Source organism: Falco punctatus (genome assembly GCF_963210335.1).
Source record: "Falco punctatus genome assembly, chromosome: 14".
Taxonomy (NCBI): domain Eukaryota; kingdom Metazoa; phylum Chordata; class Aves; order Falconiformes; family Falconidae; genus Falco; species Falco punctatus.
The window spans coordinates 2,787,312-2,802,695 of NC_137594.1; the positions used below are offsets into that span (position 1 = coordinate 2,787,312).

The window sequence follows — 15,384 nt, forward strand, 5'->3', positions numbered from 1 at the left end:
AGAGAGTCAAGATTCAGGGCATTCTGATAATGATCCCATCTGAGAAGGCATGGGGCAATTTTTTTCTTTAATTAGACCAACAAGGTGAAGGCATCTGTTCAGCACACAGCACAAGGGAGTTAATTACTCAGCTGCCTACGAGGTGCTTGGTGGCGATTCTCTCAAGTGATTGCAGCTGTGACAAGACGACGCTCAGCTGGGCAAGGAAGGCAAGAGAGACTTTAAAACAAAAGCAAGGCAAACATCGCAGTGTCTACTCCAAAGACCATTAAATCCATGGAAGATTTTCAGACAGCTTCCAAAGGTTTTGGAGCAGACCCAGAGGCTGCTTTTCATCCACAGTTCACAATGACTTTACTAGAGAGAGAACAAAAAGCCTTTTTGTTCCCATTTTCCAGATGTGGAGACCACGGAACAGAGAAAGCTGATGCAGAGCAGGTCGCCATGGCAAAGCCTGGGATGTGGACACTCCAGCTCCCCACAGGAGACACAGCAGTGGGGGGGCAGGAGACATTGAACCAGCCCCATCCTTCTCATGGGGAGCAAGAAGGGTTTGCACTTGCTTCCTTATTGCAACACACAAAAGACAGCTTTCAGTGGACAAAAGTTGGTGCTTTGACCGCAGAGGGTAACGCTGGGCATACCAGAGGCATCATGTAATTATTTAAGATTGCAGGGGGGCACTGCCCTCGGTCAGGCTTACAGGCTCACAAGGGAAAAGAACAGAAGAGGATAACAGCACCATCCAGCACGACAAAAGCAAGGCACTTGGTACTTCCACCTGCCACCATTTGAAGGCTACAAAGAAGGGGCTCATAAAAAAATAACGCAGAGACGTACCTTTCGATGACTCTGAAAAGCACAGGACCAAGAGGGGCGAGGCTTTGGGAGAACCAAGGAGGAAACCCAAAAGCTATTTTATTACTAGGGAATATACCTCTGAAACCAGAACAGTTTCTATGTTCTGAGACTTCTCAGCCTCAGGGCTGAAAGACTGGCACCAAATATTGTTGCAAACAAGAGGGGGAAGGAACAAGACGAGCTTTACATCCGAGACAGCTATAATCTCTCCTAACTCAGAGCAGGCAGCACAGTAGCGTAACTGAACCAAGAGGGAGCAAAACCAAACCACAGCTCAGCCTCCCACCCACACACACACACACCAGTAAATCACAAACCATTAAAATCAAATAAAGGCAATTCCGGGACACAGAGGAGAGAGATACCTCACGAACCTGCTGAGCTTGGAGGCTGCTGCTCAGGAAGGAAAGGGCAAGAAGATGTCCAGGGCTCCAGCCAGGTCCCCAAAGAGATGGCAAAATTTCCAAGGTCAGCATCCGCCCAAGCACAGCACCTCACAACCCAAAATCCAGGGGGTCAGGAAGAGCTGCGCAGCCCCCCAGGAGCAGGGGGTTCACCACCTATCCCCCAGCTCCTCACTGTCCTTAGCAAGCTATTAAATAAGAAATAAAATCCCAGCTCCAGGCAGCACCTACCCCAGACCCAGAGAGGGGAACCAGCACTTACCAGTAATTTCAAGCCCCCTGCCAGGTGGGGAGGCTGGGCTGGGCTCTCCCATCCCCTTAACCATTTCCAGCTGCCCACAGCCCCTGCTCCCCCCACCTGGGGAGCTCCAGGCCACCCTGCAGCGGGGGCAGCACCCAAGCAAGGGCTGGTACCTCCTGCAGAGCACCGCTGAGCCCGGCTGCTCTCCTGCCTACAGGCACCTACTCCTAAGGGTTATTTCAGGGCTTGGGTTTTTCTCCAGCAGTGCTCCCTGTCTATCCTTAGATGGGCGATTTCCTCCTCCACCATACCTGCTTTGCTCTGGGAGCCTAAGCAACGTCAGAGCAGCTCCCAGAGCCCCTCGCACACGGTGCAAGCAAGGTGCCAGAGGCACTTCTGCAAACCCTGGCTAAGAGGGGTGGGTGTCTTCATCACACGTGCTGGCTAAAAGCCGCCGCAGTCCTTCCAGAGCACGCCGGAGAAGCGTGTGCGTTTAGATGCTGACCCCAACGCTAGAGCAGGAGGCACGAAGTCCAGAGCTATGCAGAGCCAGGAACCCCAGCAAGCAGCAGTGCCCCGGGACTGTGCAAGGAGCCTGACCCTAACCCCACCTTCGCCACCACCTGTGTTACTCTGCCATCACACCGGAGGCTGATTTGGGGGGCGGGGAGGGGAAGGAAAGCACAGACTTTCTAGAACGTGGCAGTGTCTCAACAACAGAAATGTCTGCAGAGTTGAGAAGCTGAAGGTTAAGTTTCCACTGGAAAAGGGAGAGGAAAGCTCAGACACCGGAATGTATAGAAAGGCAGCGCTGGCAGCTCTCGCCACGTTACCGCGTAGCCTGTGCTATCAGCGCTGCTCCCTAAATCCAAGAGCTTTGAACCATGGGAAAACACAACAATTAACCTCCAGTAACTACTGCTTAAAATCCAGGACTTAAGATTCTAATGTGTAAGGTTGCAGAGGGAACTTCAAAATGACAGCAAAATGCTGCTTAAACTAAAAAAAAAAAAAAAAAAAAAAAGAAAAAAAAAAATTAAAATAACAAGGGGAGGTAGAGGAAAAGAACCCCACATTTATTAGACATATGAGACCTCATAATTTTGAAACCAGCCTTGTACATTTGGAAGCCAGGTCACAACTGACGAAGAGGGCCAGCAATACTGTGAGGGTGAGCAGAGACATAGTAGAGAATGTGAAATGTGCAGAGCTACTGGATACGGTTGTGTTAAATCCTTCACTTTCTTATTTATTTAGGTTTTATGTGAAAGGTGAGGCCAGACACCTACCCTGCCATCTGCAGGCAGAGACCATGGAGGTGAGTATAAACGATTTCCAATGATCAAAAGCTCCGTCTGCTTGCAGACTAAATACGCCACATTTATTTTTTTTTTAACTGGCCGAGGATGGTGGTTAAAGCCTTGCCCGAGGGACACGCGGGCCCTGCCCCAGCGCTGAGCCCACCCCGCGCAGCAGATCGGGCTGGCAAACAGCACCCTACCCACCGCCCGCACCGGGGGCTCGCGAAACCGCCTGGCTCCATCCCGCAGCGGGAGCGCAGCCTCACAGCACACAAGTGCCTTGTGCAGCTCCTCCTGCAGCTGTTACCACGCACATCTACTCCGTGCCTCTGTGCAAACGCGCTCCACGCCACGGGCAACGAGCAGTTTCACTGCTAGTCAGTGATAAGGACCTCTGTGATCGGCAACCGTGAGCACGCTGCCTCTGCAGCCGAAGCGCGTCCTTGCTCCGCCAAACTACTGCCGGGGAACAGGCACGGTTCTCTCTCCTCTACCTTCTTCCACTGATGCTGCTCCATCTTCTCTCGAGATAGAGGAGAAGCAGCTGCTTGTGCTGCGTGTCCCAGCGAGGCGAGCAGTGCCCGTGGAAGGGGGGAGCACACCGTGGCGCTGCGGCTTAGGCCCCGGCAGCAGAGGATGGAGGTTGTCAAACACAGCCCTGCCAGCCCCGCCGGCGTCTCGAAGCCTCGCAAACAGATCCAAGAGGTGCCTGGACAACGGTCTCCTGCGACCTTGTGTAAAAAACGGAGGGTGGAGGCAGCCGTGGCAAGGGGTGCCCCCTGCACCACAGACCCGCTCCACCTGCTCCCAAGCCACCACGACTCCTCATTGAGCCACTGAACCACATCAGTGCCGGGATGCCGCACCACAATCACAGCCTTGCTTAAAAGACACGTGGCCACTCTACCTGGGTCTGTTCCTTTTGAAATACACTTTCTTGTGAGCCAGCCCACGCGTTTATATTTAAGGAGGTATTTATACCTCCACGGGACTCTTGAGAGATGGCTCAGTTGGGCTTAAATGCTTTGTCCCCTTGCAAGAAGTCTCCTTGCAAAGCTTCACCGCAACCATGCGACCAGCCTGCTCTCCCGACCGCCTCTGTTAGACCACGCTCCTCCGCAACCTCGCACGCTGTGCTGACCCCGACAATTCTGTGGATGTGCAGCAACTGCAGCAGCAGGACCCTGAGCAATCACACAGAGAAATGCTATTTCTGGAAGGCCAAGAATGACAGCTCTTCTCCAGCTTTGCATTCGCAGACTAACTTATGAGATGTAGTTCCTATGGAGAAACCTTTCACCACACAATAATGGTGTCGACTCTGCTTTTGGAAGAGCAGCAAAATTCAGAATTGCCAAGATTCCTAGTTCCCCAGCAAAATATGGCCAAGAGAAAGCCAGCTGTGACACCCCTACAAATATGCTGTATATGAATGCTGGAGGGCTATATGGAAACTGGATAGCACACCTCTGGTATTTGCAGTGTATGCATTTTTTTCCGAGACCAAAGCCCATTTTCATGGGGTTATAAATCAGCTATAATAAAAATTAATTCTCAGCATAAACCACTGCCCAATAGTAAATTTTAAAACATGTATGTTTTTTTTTTGGGGGGGTCACATTTCCACAAGTTCTACTCCTGAAATCTTGTCCCACACCTATCCGGACATGCAGAGCAGGACTGTACTCTGAATTTTAAATGAAAACTTGCAGAAAATGGGCTCAGCTTCAATAGCCTGGACTCAACTTATAGGAAAATAGTAAAGGGAATGACTGCCCTTGGCAGGTCAGCTGTAATCACGCTGCTAAACCCTGCAGAGTGTTTACATACCACCGAGATAGGTGTACTGTGTAAATACTTAGGAACAGCTATCTGTGCGAGCATTAATTGAATTTCCCAACCATTTCAGGCTCATTTTGGAGAGCAGATTTTCCAACCCCCTCAGGGATCTGGGAGCACACATTCCTGCAGGTTAGTAGAATCCACGTTCCTCACCCTTTAGACACTTCAAAATGACAGTTTCAGGAACCAACACGGCGTTTTGTCTTCTTTTTCTTTGCTGAGACAGCAAACAAGGTCCCCAGACATTTTTTTCTTGTGAAAAAAAAAAATGACGGGTTTGCATCCATACAGGAAAGCTGGTAATGCACTAATCTTTTCTCCTTACCGTGTCATGAATTACTAGGTTACACTTAACACCATCCCAGCCCAAGAAATCCATTATGCCTCTCCTGTGGAGAGGGGGATCTTCCATGCTGCACTACTTTTCCAGGTGTTTTTGAAGACCATGCCTTTTATGAGGATAAACTTGAGCGCTAACATCCAACCCAACATTTTAGCTATTGGAGAGGATTTTCTTCTCCATTCTACTTTTGCTCACATAGGCAGTATTTTTGCACTGTTAATAGCACTGGAGAGAAAGAGGCAGAGACAGGCTATGGATTCCCCTGAGGTGACAGAAGCAGCACTGGCAAGGCCATCCCAGCTATCCCAAAACGCTCCTGACTCAGGAGAAGCGGGCCACCACTCGGTGAGTGCTAAAACCATCACCACATACAAATATTTATTTCATGACAGCGTGGGCACCGAGCAGGGACGGCCACAGTGCCCCGGCACGCTCAGCACACGCAGCTGAGCTGCCATCGCAGGCACCCTGAGGAGGACACAGGGCTGCTGCGTGCTCCCGAGCCGCACGCCAGGTCACCCACGAGCTGGAGACCCCAGCCAGCCTGGCAAGCACTGCCTACGAATATTTTCCCTGTCTAGGTCTGCACGTGAGCAGCAGCAGCTATAAATCGCTGCAGTTTAATTAGCCACCTAAAATAAGGTTTTGGCCATCCACTTGATGGAAAGCGATAACAGGGGAGCGGCCGGGGCCAGAAGGCTGTGGGATGCTGATCGTAGTTACCCTAAAGTGAGATGATGGATGGATGGATGGATGGATGGATGGATGGGTGGCTGGTTCCAAAATCAGCTACGCACACGCCAGGCAAATCCCCAGGCACCACACATTGGAGATTATTAGGAGTCAGCCCCTGGCAATGATCAGAAATGGGCAACTTTCAGCCAGAAACCCTGGGAATCTGTGAACGTACCTACTCCACAACCTGAGGACAACTGCAAATTCCTGCTTTTCATCTGTCAAATCACCATTTTTTTCTGCACAGACATCACCGTCTCTGCACCTTGTTTTCCTTTGCTGGCAACGACGTTGTCCTTGGCTTTGTTGTGTCCTTCCCAACTCTCCAAAAACAGTCTTATTTTTTCCACTTCAGATTTATTTTTAGCCATTACATTCCCTTCATCAAAGCAGGCAGCTAACATTTTTAAAGATATTTATCTTCTTTTAGTGGCCTGACTCTGACCCAACATAGCATAGAACAAATTGGGAGTAAACTCCCTGAAGTCCAAGAAGTATCGAACGGGTGTAAAAGGCACCACTCTCCCCAGCAGGAAATGTTGCTATAAATTGTCCCAGTTTCAGTCTTAACCTTACAGAGAAGAAGCTGAAAGCTCATCACTTATGTGCTTGGAGGCTGATTTGACATTGTAAAATCTGCCAAAACTGAAGGAAACTGCATGTGCAGTCACCCAGCTAGGTCTGATTGTCCGTTAGGAAAACTGGTGGACACGAGTGAGAAAATACAGCTTGCTCCGCAACAGCAGGGTTTGGAGAAAACGCTTCAGATGCAGGAGATAGAACATTTTTGCCTCTGATAGGCGAACAGCTTCACGCCACAGATCTGTGCTAATTGTGCGACAAGAGTTCAACGTGAATTCCATGTGAAAAAGCAGATAGCAGGGAGGTTTGCAGCATCCACAACTCCAAACGGGTGGGATGCCACCCTCCGCAAGACCCTCATCTGCAGTGGCATTGGGAACAGATGTGAAGCGAAGGCAGCAGCTCCTCTTCAGTTCAATGGCAGCGGCAAGCACCTGAGGTGGAGTGGATTTCCATGCAGAGCAAATATCTGTCAACTTGCTGAGAAGAGAGCCAAGAAACAGCGGGGAAAAGGTTGAAATTCAAATAAAACTCAATACCCAGAAAAAGGGAAAGGTCAAACAGTGCCACTGCAGCACTGCATTTCATTTCGTCTTGGACACGGTGCAAGCCTGTCTTTATGGGAGGAACATAGTGCTGGTGTCATCAGATTTTTCTTACACCACAGTTCTGCAACTGGCAGTGGAAATCAGGCAGGTCCGAGCCCCTGCACAGGCAGCTGCTGCGCGGCGAGGCTGCTCAGCACAGGCAGGCTCTCCCGCCGGCGTGACCCACGCTTCAATATCAACACAAGCCTCTGCCCATTGAAGATGGGAGAGCATCTCCCAGAAAGCTTCCCCTGCCACGTGGATGAAGCACCCCTGAGGTGGTGCTACCCGCTGCCACTGCCTGTCACGCCACCCTGTCCTACCTGTCCTCATCACCATGCTCGCTGCAGGGGACCCTCCGCCGCACGGACCCCCCACCAAAGCCCAGACAGCTCTCGGCTCCCACGGTCTGTGACTTTGGGGCTCTCGTGACTCTTAACAGTGTCCTGAGCCCCAGAGCCCTGTACCCACTGTCTCCCCCGGGGATTTCTTCTCCCAGAAGCAGCAATCCCAGCACCGGCCTGACATCTCTTGCATACTTGCAAGGGTTTCCCTTGGATGAATGATGGTAAAATTGAAAGGTAAGAACGAGAAGAGAAAGCTGAGCTGGAGAAGAAGGAGAAAAGCCTTTTTCAGTCACCAGCCCAGGGGAGTTCCACAAGCTTACGTGCATGCCTGAGCCAAAGCTCTGCCCATCTACAGCCCTGCGTCTTCTCCCACCCCCCACCCCATCGACGGTTTAAATGCCCTGGGCACTGCCCTGGCCGCTCTGCCTCATCCCCCTCTGCTTTCCAGCTGAAATTCACTTTGTGGCATTACAAAACTCTGGCACGGGTCTGCTTCTCCCTCCCAGTTGCTCGCCAGAGCGGTGCTGGCCGTGGCCTCAGGGCCAGCCTCCAGACCTGTCAGCAGTGGCAGCTGGCAGATAAGATCCATTGCTTGAGATGCAGGAGGTTTGGCGAGGTGGGGAAGGGGGGGGGGGGGGGGGGGGGGGTCAGTAATTGATGTGGACTTCTTCCAACTCTGGTGTCTGCAAAGGTGAGAAAACAGAACAAACAAGCAAGCAGCAAAGAAAGGATCTCTGTGATCTAAGAATAAAATTAAGCTGGGGAAGATTTCAAATTTCAGTGTTTGCATCATCCCTTTCTCATCTGCCCTTGAACAAAGACAGATAGTGAAATACCCCTGAAATAAGAAAAAATATTTAAAATGTGATATAAATGCTGTTAGCATGGGGCAGTAGCACTAGATATTTTATCTCACTCACCAGGACAAAAGGTTCATTAATCATGTTGCAGTATTTTATGCGCCATATCTTATCTTCAGATTGCTCCCTATACTCTCTTTTACAGGACATCTGTGAGCACAAGTGACAGCAGTAAAATATTGATTAATATTATTATATACCGATGTTCTTCACTGAAATTGCTTTATTACTTAGGAAGACACAAACACAAGCATTACTTTGCGCCAGAACACAGCCACCTCCTGGGTGGGATCTGCCCACCAGCAGAGCATTTGGAATAAATGGAAAATCCTCTAACAATGACGACCAATATAAGGCCGTGAGGAGGTGGAATAAGGGCACAAGTAGGAATTCCGACAGAACAAGTACGCAGAATCCCTTCCCTCTTGGGAAAGTGCTAACAGACCTTTGAAGTACATGACTGGTGCGAGACCCTGATTCTTCATTAGGTATGGAAAAAATGTGAATGTTCATTTGCACATTTTATGGCTCAGCAGACAAGAATCCCCAGTCATCAATTATTATGTGCTTCTACAGTTTTTACTGAACCTCTTGGCAACAGAGTCCATTCTCTGACATGTTAAATACGGGGTCTGTTTATGTCTGGTTGGGAACAAAGCTGATTTTTAGAAGTCTCAGAAAGAGAAAGCCGCAATTCCTATTTCCCATCAAACGACCAGCAGCAGCAGGGCTTGATCCAGCAGCAGAAGCCCAGCTGACACCATCTTAGTGTTATACAAAGCCCAAAACAAAGGAGATGCTGAGCTCTGGGCTCAGCTTAATCCCTGTAAAGCCCATCTCACTAACAACGCTTTCAACTTCCCCGCTGGAAAGCTGACCCTACAACACGTGGGAATTGTATTTTCTGAGGGGGCTTCACTGCATCCTCGTGCTGAAGAGCAGCATCCCTGGGGAAGCAGGTCCACGCTGCTGGGTCACCTCCTTGCAAAGCCCGTGCAACCTGTAGCGGAGCCGTGCTGATGGAGGGCTACACCCCACCGGGACCACCACACACAAGAGATGGAGATTAGGCTCCGGAATGGGCATACGCTGCAGGCAAGCGCCAGCAAACAGCCACAGGATTAAAATGATATCAATCCCTTGCAGCACTGAGGCCGCAGTCTAACGAGTTACTGCTGGTGCACACAGGTGGACACAAGCGGAGGGGTGGGAACCAGCGCAGTGCAGCCGCAGGTGAGCCGGGGCACCTGCAGCAGGGCTGGGAGACAACCAGCGGATCGACCCCGTCTCTTCGTGTGGTCTCCGGAGGTGCTTGAAGCTTTTTTTTAATTTTATGGGTTTCTTGAAGCCGCGGGTGGACAGGCACTGCACCCACGAGAGGGCAGCGGATTATGCACAGGCAGGTGTCACGGCAGTGCTGGGGCAGTACCCGTGGGTAACACGGACCATTGAAAATGGAAAGTAGGGGCTTGCTGGAAAGAGAAACGGCATGCTCGTGAAGTAATGACCTTCAAAGAGGTGGAGACTTAAGAGTTATGAACCCATCGCTACACACCCCCCACCCCCCACTTCCTAGCTCATGTATAAACTTACGCAATGATTTATTTGCATCCTGCAGAAAAACAAATGGATGTTTTACATATTTATATCATAAGATAAACCAATATTTAAACTGATCAAAGACAGCGGCAGATCTGGAGGCGATTACAGCAAGTGTTTTCTTAACTGAGGTCACGATGCACTTTGTGCGGGTGAGGCTACGGATCTGCTCAGCACATGTTAGCACACGATGAAGGTCAGCAGATAGAGGCGCGCACTGAGAGTCCCGGCTTTCCAAGAGCACTGACAGTTCAAGCAAAACTGAACCTGGCTCCCTGCATCAGGCCTTAGTAATTACAAATACTGGTCAAGGGAATAAATCTCGTACTCTTTGCAAAATAAAAAATTAAGTCCTTATGGAACCTCAAGCCTTTCATCTCTAATGGAAACAGGGTGGTAAGCCTGTCCAGCAGTTTCTGAAATCTGTCTCGGGAGATGTACAGATTACCAGTGTCCTGGGACTATGATTTCATCAGTTCTCATCCATCAGCTGAGCTGCGGTAACAGCCTGGACGCATCCTCCTGAGCCACTGTAAGAAGCACCGTGCAGCAGCACGCCAGCGGCCCACAGCCCAATGACAGGCAGCAACCTGCTCGCCTGCAGCACCTTGATTGCTCACCACCGGCTACCAAGCGTGAGCGATTTGAAGGGTGGAAAAAGTAATTGCCAGATTTGGAGAGATGCAATGACTTCTCTTGGTAGGGGATAATGCTCCTGCAGTTTTTCCAGGTGCACGTTCAAAATCCTCATAGCCAGGGCTCTGATTTGCAAAGCTGCAAGCTGTCTGCAGCAGAAAAGACAGATGCTTAATTCTGCAGAGCAGATTCTGGCACACCAAAGGCTGGCCTTGGAGAGATTCTCCTCTTCAGCATCTGAGGCTACGCACTTAACTACACTATCGGGCAGGTGCCCCTGCAGAAGCGGGCAAAGGATAAAATGGATGTAACGCTTTCACTCGCAAGCCTTGCAGTGACTGCGGCTGGGCAGAGGCTACAAGGTCCAAGGATGATCAGCTTGCTCCAGCCTGGCAATCTGGCAATACCCTTCTTCTGCCCCACCAGCTGTGTGTCAGGGAGACTTTCCTAACAGCCACCCCCATGAGAAACCCAGGGTGACAGTGGTGCAGAGAGATGTCCGTGGTGCATTCCTTGCCACTTAACTAAATGTCGTCACGGTGTGTTTTATTTCTGTCCACTCCCTCTGAAACTGCAGCTTCCCGCTCCCATCCCAGGAGCCTGTGAGCCAGCACACTCAGCCTGCCGAAGCCCAACGCCGAGAGAGCCAAGCTGTCCCTGCAACAGGCAGGCAGGAGCTTGCCTTCTCCTGGTTTTCCAGCCTTACAAAGCCACTTTGTGACTTGCCACCCTTGTCACTCAGCGTAAATGACCATGCAGACGCAGGGGAGACAGCCAGCTGGGACTCGCAATCCCTTAAAGAGGCAGAGCTGCTCCGGGATTTCACTCCCAGAGACATCTGGGTCCCTCCTGGCCTCTGCAACGGCACGATGCAGAACTAACTGCAAACAAGCTGCTGGGACGGAAACATTTCTCCTTCCGTTTAATGTGATGTTGAAATTAAAAACGTATCGTTTCCTTCTACCCTCTTGTCATCCCGTCTCACTGCAACCAATTTTCTTCACCCTCGCTCCTTCTGGCACCTTGGTTGCTGCAGGGAGGGCAGTGCCTGCAGCTTGCAGTTGGCTGCACGGGGCATGTCACCTTCCCCAAGCTGTGCCACCCCGGTGAGCACAGCCCTGATCAAGCCCGTGCGTACCACACGGAGGACCAGAAGCTCGCTCTCCCCCTTCGCCTCCCTCCCTCCAGCAGCCTGAGCATTCATCGCCATCGCTTCAATGTCAGGGGGCGTGATAACGCGCTCGCCAAGCTGGTTATCAGCCCGTCTTGGGCGGGATAGGGACATCAGCAGCTGCTGGCTCTGAAAGGTGGCTTTAACCACTGCCAATGTGAGGTCTGCTTTTAAGCATGGAGCAGACAGACTCGCTGCAGGTGGAAAACTCCCTGAGAGCCCAAGAGTTCAGAAACGACAGAAATTTTCCGCAAATCTTTTCCTTACGTGCCAACCAAGGTGACTGTAAGGCCGTCGACAAAATGCTCTGACTGCTGAACACCTCAGTGATGCTCTGGGAGGGATGCAGCCAGCGTGCTAGGCAGCAAGCAGAAAGCTTTGCAAAGAGCCCTCTCATCTCCCCTGAAAAACGTCCCTGAAAAACAGTAAAGCCTGAGAATTTAACAGAAAAGCTACAGACTTGTCTTTCCAGTTCCTTTCAGCAGCACAAACAGGTTGGAGCAATCTGTCTCACTGTGTATGGGTCACAGTCTCTCTACCACGGAAAAGTAATTATTTGGTCTATAAAAGGATTTTGATAGAAAATACGTGAAAGAACTAAGACTTCCTGTAGCCAGATTCCTGCATAATACATAAAAAGACAGAGACTTCAAACAGCATCTTTCAGAAAGTTTCCAGCAGATAAATAAAGAGCTGTGCTTTTAAAGAAACCCAGGGAACTGCGGCTGCCACACAGCATTTTGCAGTTTTTTTTGGTGGAATTTTCATGTTTTGCACCACCTACACCCACTAAGTAGGGCTCCCTGAGTTTTAAGCACATTTATTACTGGCGAACAGGGCGCATCCAGGCTAGATGCAGCCACGACTGGGCTGCGGAGCCCTCCAGTCCACTTGATGCTGAGCACATTCCCAACGTGGGATGGCCAAGAGGGGAGCAACAGCCCCGCAGGGCAGCACGGTACTTCTCCTCCTGCATCCTAACAGCTCTGGAGATCAAAGGTCCACGTCTTCAGACAAGATACAGCACTGGCGAAAGCAAGGCACGTTCCATTACTTGCAGCAAAATCCTAGTGATGACTCCATCCACATCCATGTGCACGTCTCTACCCTGAACGCTGATCCTGGGGGAAAGCCCACTGCGGGGAAGTGCTCGGGTCAGACTCCATCGCGCAGACATCCCCTGGCCTCTTTGCTGAGGCTTCCGGCAAGGGGGGTGTCCGTGCTGATGGTTTTGTCGGGGTTTTGCGAGATGGATGCTAGCCCTGTCTGAACTGGAGGGAGGCCAGCACGCCCAGCCTCCCGCCAGCTGGGGAAAGACCTTTGCAGCATCTGCCCTTCCATTTCAAAAACTTGTATCACCGGAGCACACCGGCACAGCCTGCATTTAACGGATGGCACAGGAACATTGCTCAACGGCAATCAGACTGGGGTGGAAATAAGCAAATGACCTAGAAATAAAGCATTTCACATCCATTTTCCCCAACCAATACAACCCCTTAACATGTACTTGATCAGTCTCCCTGTTCTTGGCAAGTCTAGTCCCGACTTTCCATCTGCATCCCCCCAAACCTCCGCGCAAAGCCCTCGGAAAAGGACAGATTTCATCATTCTTATCTGAGCTTTGTAGACAACATTTATCTTCTCTGACAGAAATCATCTTGGTTTGTGAGCAAGAAGACAAACTAAAAGGCCACGAGACCCAGGAGGGCCTGGATTGTTTGAGCTGGTGCATTTTGGGGGGTGAACTCTTAGAGATCAGCATTCGTTTCCAGTTTGTCCCTTTGCACGTGGGGTGCCCGGACCGTTCAACACGGCGGCGCTGGTGGGAGACTAAGCAGGGCGAAGCCACGCACAGGGAGCGCAGACCCCGGCAGCTGCAAACACGACGGCTGCGGGCTGGGGGCTGCGAGCCTGCCCTGCCTGGCAGCCCCCCGCCCTCCCCGCGCTGCTGGGGCTGTCCTGCAGCCACGTTTCTGTTGGCTCTCGTGCCGGCTGGGCTGCAGTACAGGGATGAAATAATATTTGGACATGCTAAACGTTAACAGCAGGGGTTCGCTCGCAGTAGCGTTGCGTGCCGGCAGGTCTCACAGGGTTTTAGGAAGGAGATGAAAGCCGTTTGCCCCGCTTCGTGGGTGGAGAAATGGTTCACAGTCCATTCTGACCTGGTAAAACCAGGCTGTTCTGGATAGGACCCTCTGCTCGAGGTGGGGAAATGCCACCAGAATGGTGGAGCAGGTCCCTAAAGCCCCAGGCTTGCTGTGCACTGGAAGGGAAGAGGGGTTTTGGAAACCTCACTTCCACCAGGTTTCTGGCAACCCTAGGCTGCTAGAATCAGTCCCAAACTAGCCACGAGGGAGGCAAACCAGCCCCATGCTGGGCACCGTAAGGTCCAGATACACCCATCAGCTGGGGCAATGCAACACGAGTCAGGATTCAGACAGAGCTCAGACCTCCCCGTCTGTGGAATAAGTGTGGCAGCTGCTCCGGGGACAGCAAGTGAATCAAAGCGAATTCCCTGCCCGAGACAGGGATCCTGGTTTTGCAGGTTAGACCCATTTCTCTAGGAAACCCTCCATCCTTCCGTGCCCTGCACAGGCTGGATTCTGAGCAGAGAGGGAGGAAGCACTGGTCGGGAAAGGTAAGAGACATCTGATGCACACACTCCCTGCGCATTGTGCGTTGGTTAACAACTCTGTCTGCATCAAACACCTCTTCTTGGTTTACCCAGAGCCTAAGCTGCTTCCTGCAGCGTGAACAGACCCAACATCCAGCTCAACGAAAGAGTCCACTGCAAACTCTGGAACGTGCCAGAGGTCTCCAGCCAGGCAAAGCAGCCCAGTCTCAAAAAACACAGTGTCCTGCCACGGAGAGGGTGTCTCCACTGACCTTACTCTATCAAAGCTTCCAGGTTTTGTTTGCTTGAACTCTTAATTCCTTTTTTATGGTTCCCTCGAGCTGACATACTCATCACGGACTATGCTCCTGAAGTGACCCATCGTACCGAGATCAAATGGCCAGACAAACCCTGCAGAGGCCAAGATACGGAGCAGCCCAGCCAGCGCCGTGCAAAACAGGTCCGAGGAGGTGGCGAAACCAATTCACAAGGAAGCAACTGAGAAAGCTGCTCCGGTTGTAAAAAGCCCCTCAAGAGAAGTTTCCAAGCTCATTATTTCAGGTTGAACAGAGCCAGCTGAGCACGGAGGAAGCCTGGGGCTGGGTTTATCCCATCGGCAGGTGCAGCAACACGGACCGCACGCCCCACCAGCCAGATCCGCCCGCACCAAGCCTGGAGAGGCACCTGGAGATCTGGCACACGCAGCCCGGCAGCACCAACGTGTTTCTGCCTTTGGCCAAGTTCAGACTCCAGATCCAGCCATCCGTGGGGCCTTGCAGCGAGAGGACTGCTCCCTGCCTAACAGAGAAACTTTTCATTTTTCTCTGCAATTAAATGAACATGTGCAGAACTGAGCCAAAGAGATCAGTTCACTCCACAGGGTTTTTCTTAACATGCTCATCACCACGGTATGCTGGCTGCGTTTCGAGTGGCACACACGTTTTTCTCACAGAAAATGCCGTTGGTGGATTTTGGCAGCAGTTTTCCAAAGACCTGAAAAGGAGCAGGCACCAAACGCTCACAAATAGCCGTGGTAGTTAAGCGCACAAAGAACTCAAGCTAAATGGAAAATCCCAGCTGTCATTAGCAAGAGACCGCAGGGGGATGCTGCTCCTCCCCGCTGTGAGTTACCGCACACCTCCCGCCAAGCTCAAGTCCAGTAGTGGTCCAAAGAGTCCGACCTCGGTAGAGAACTTCAAGCAGCCACGAGTGTGGGTTTATCCTCCCCCATCCTCTGAAGGCAACCATCGCTAGCCGCGCT

General features: G+C 51.3%; 1 protein-coding gene across 1 annotated transcript in view; it reads right to left on the reverse strand.

Annotated features, from left to right (window-relative positions):
• The window catches only part of ZNF469 (zinc finger protein 469), a 239,719-nt gene that overhangs the window by 217,765 nt on the left and 6,570 nt on the right, over window positions 1-15,384 (reverse strand). Inside the window, exon 2 of the mRNA XM_080410620.1 lies at window positions 841-15,116. The gene's annotated coding sequence lies outside the window, so the exon portion shown is untranslated. The remainder of the gene's footprint in view (window positions 1-840; window positions 15,117-15,384) is intronic.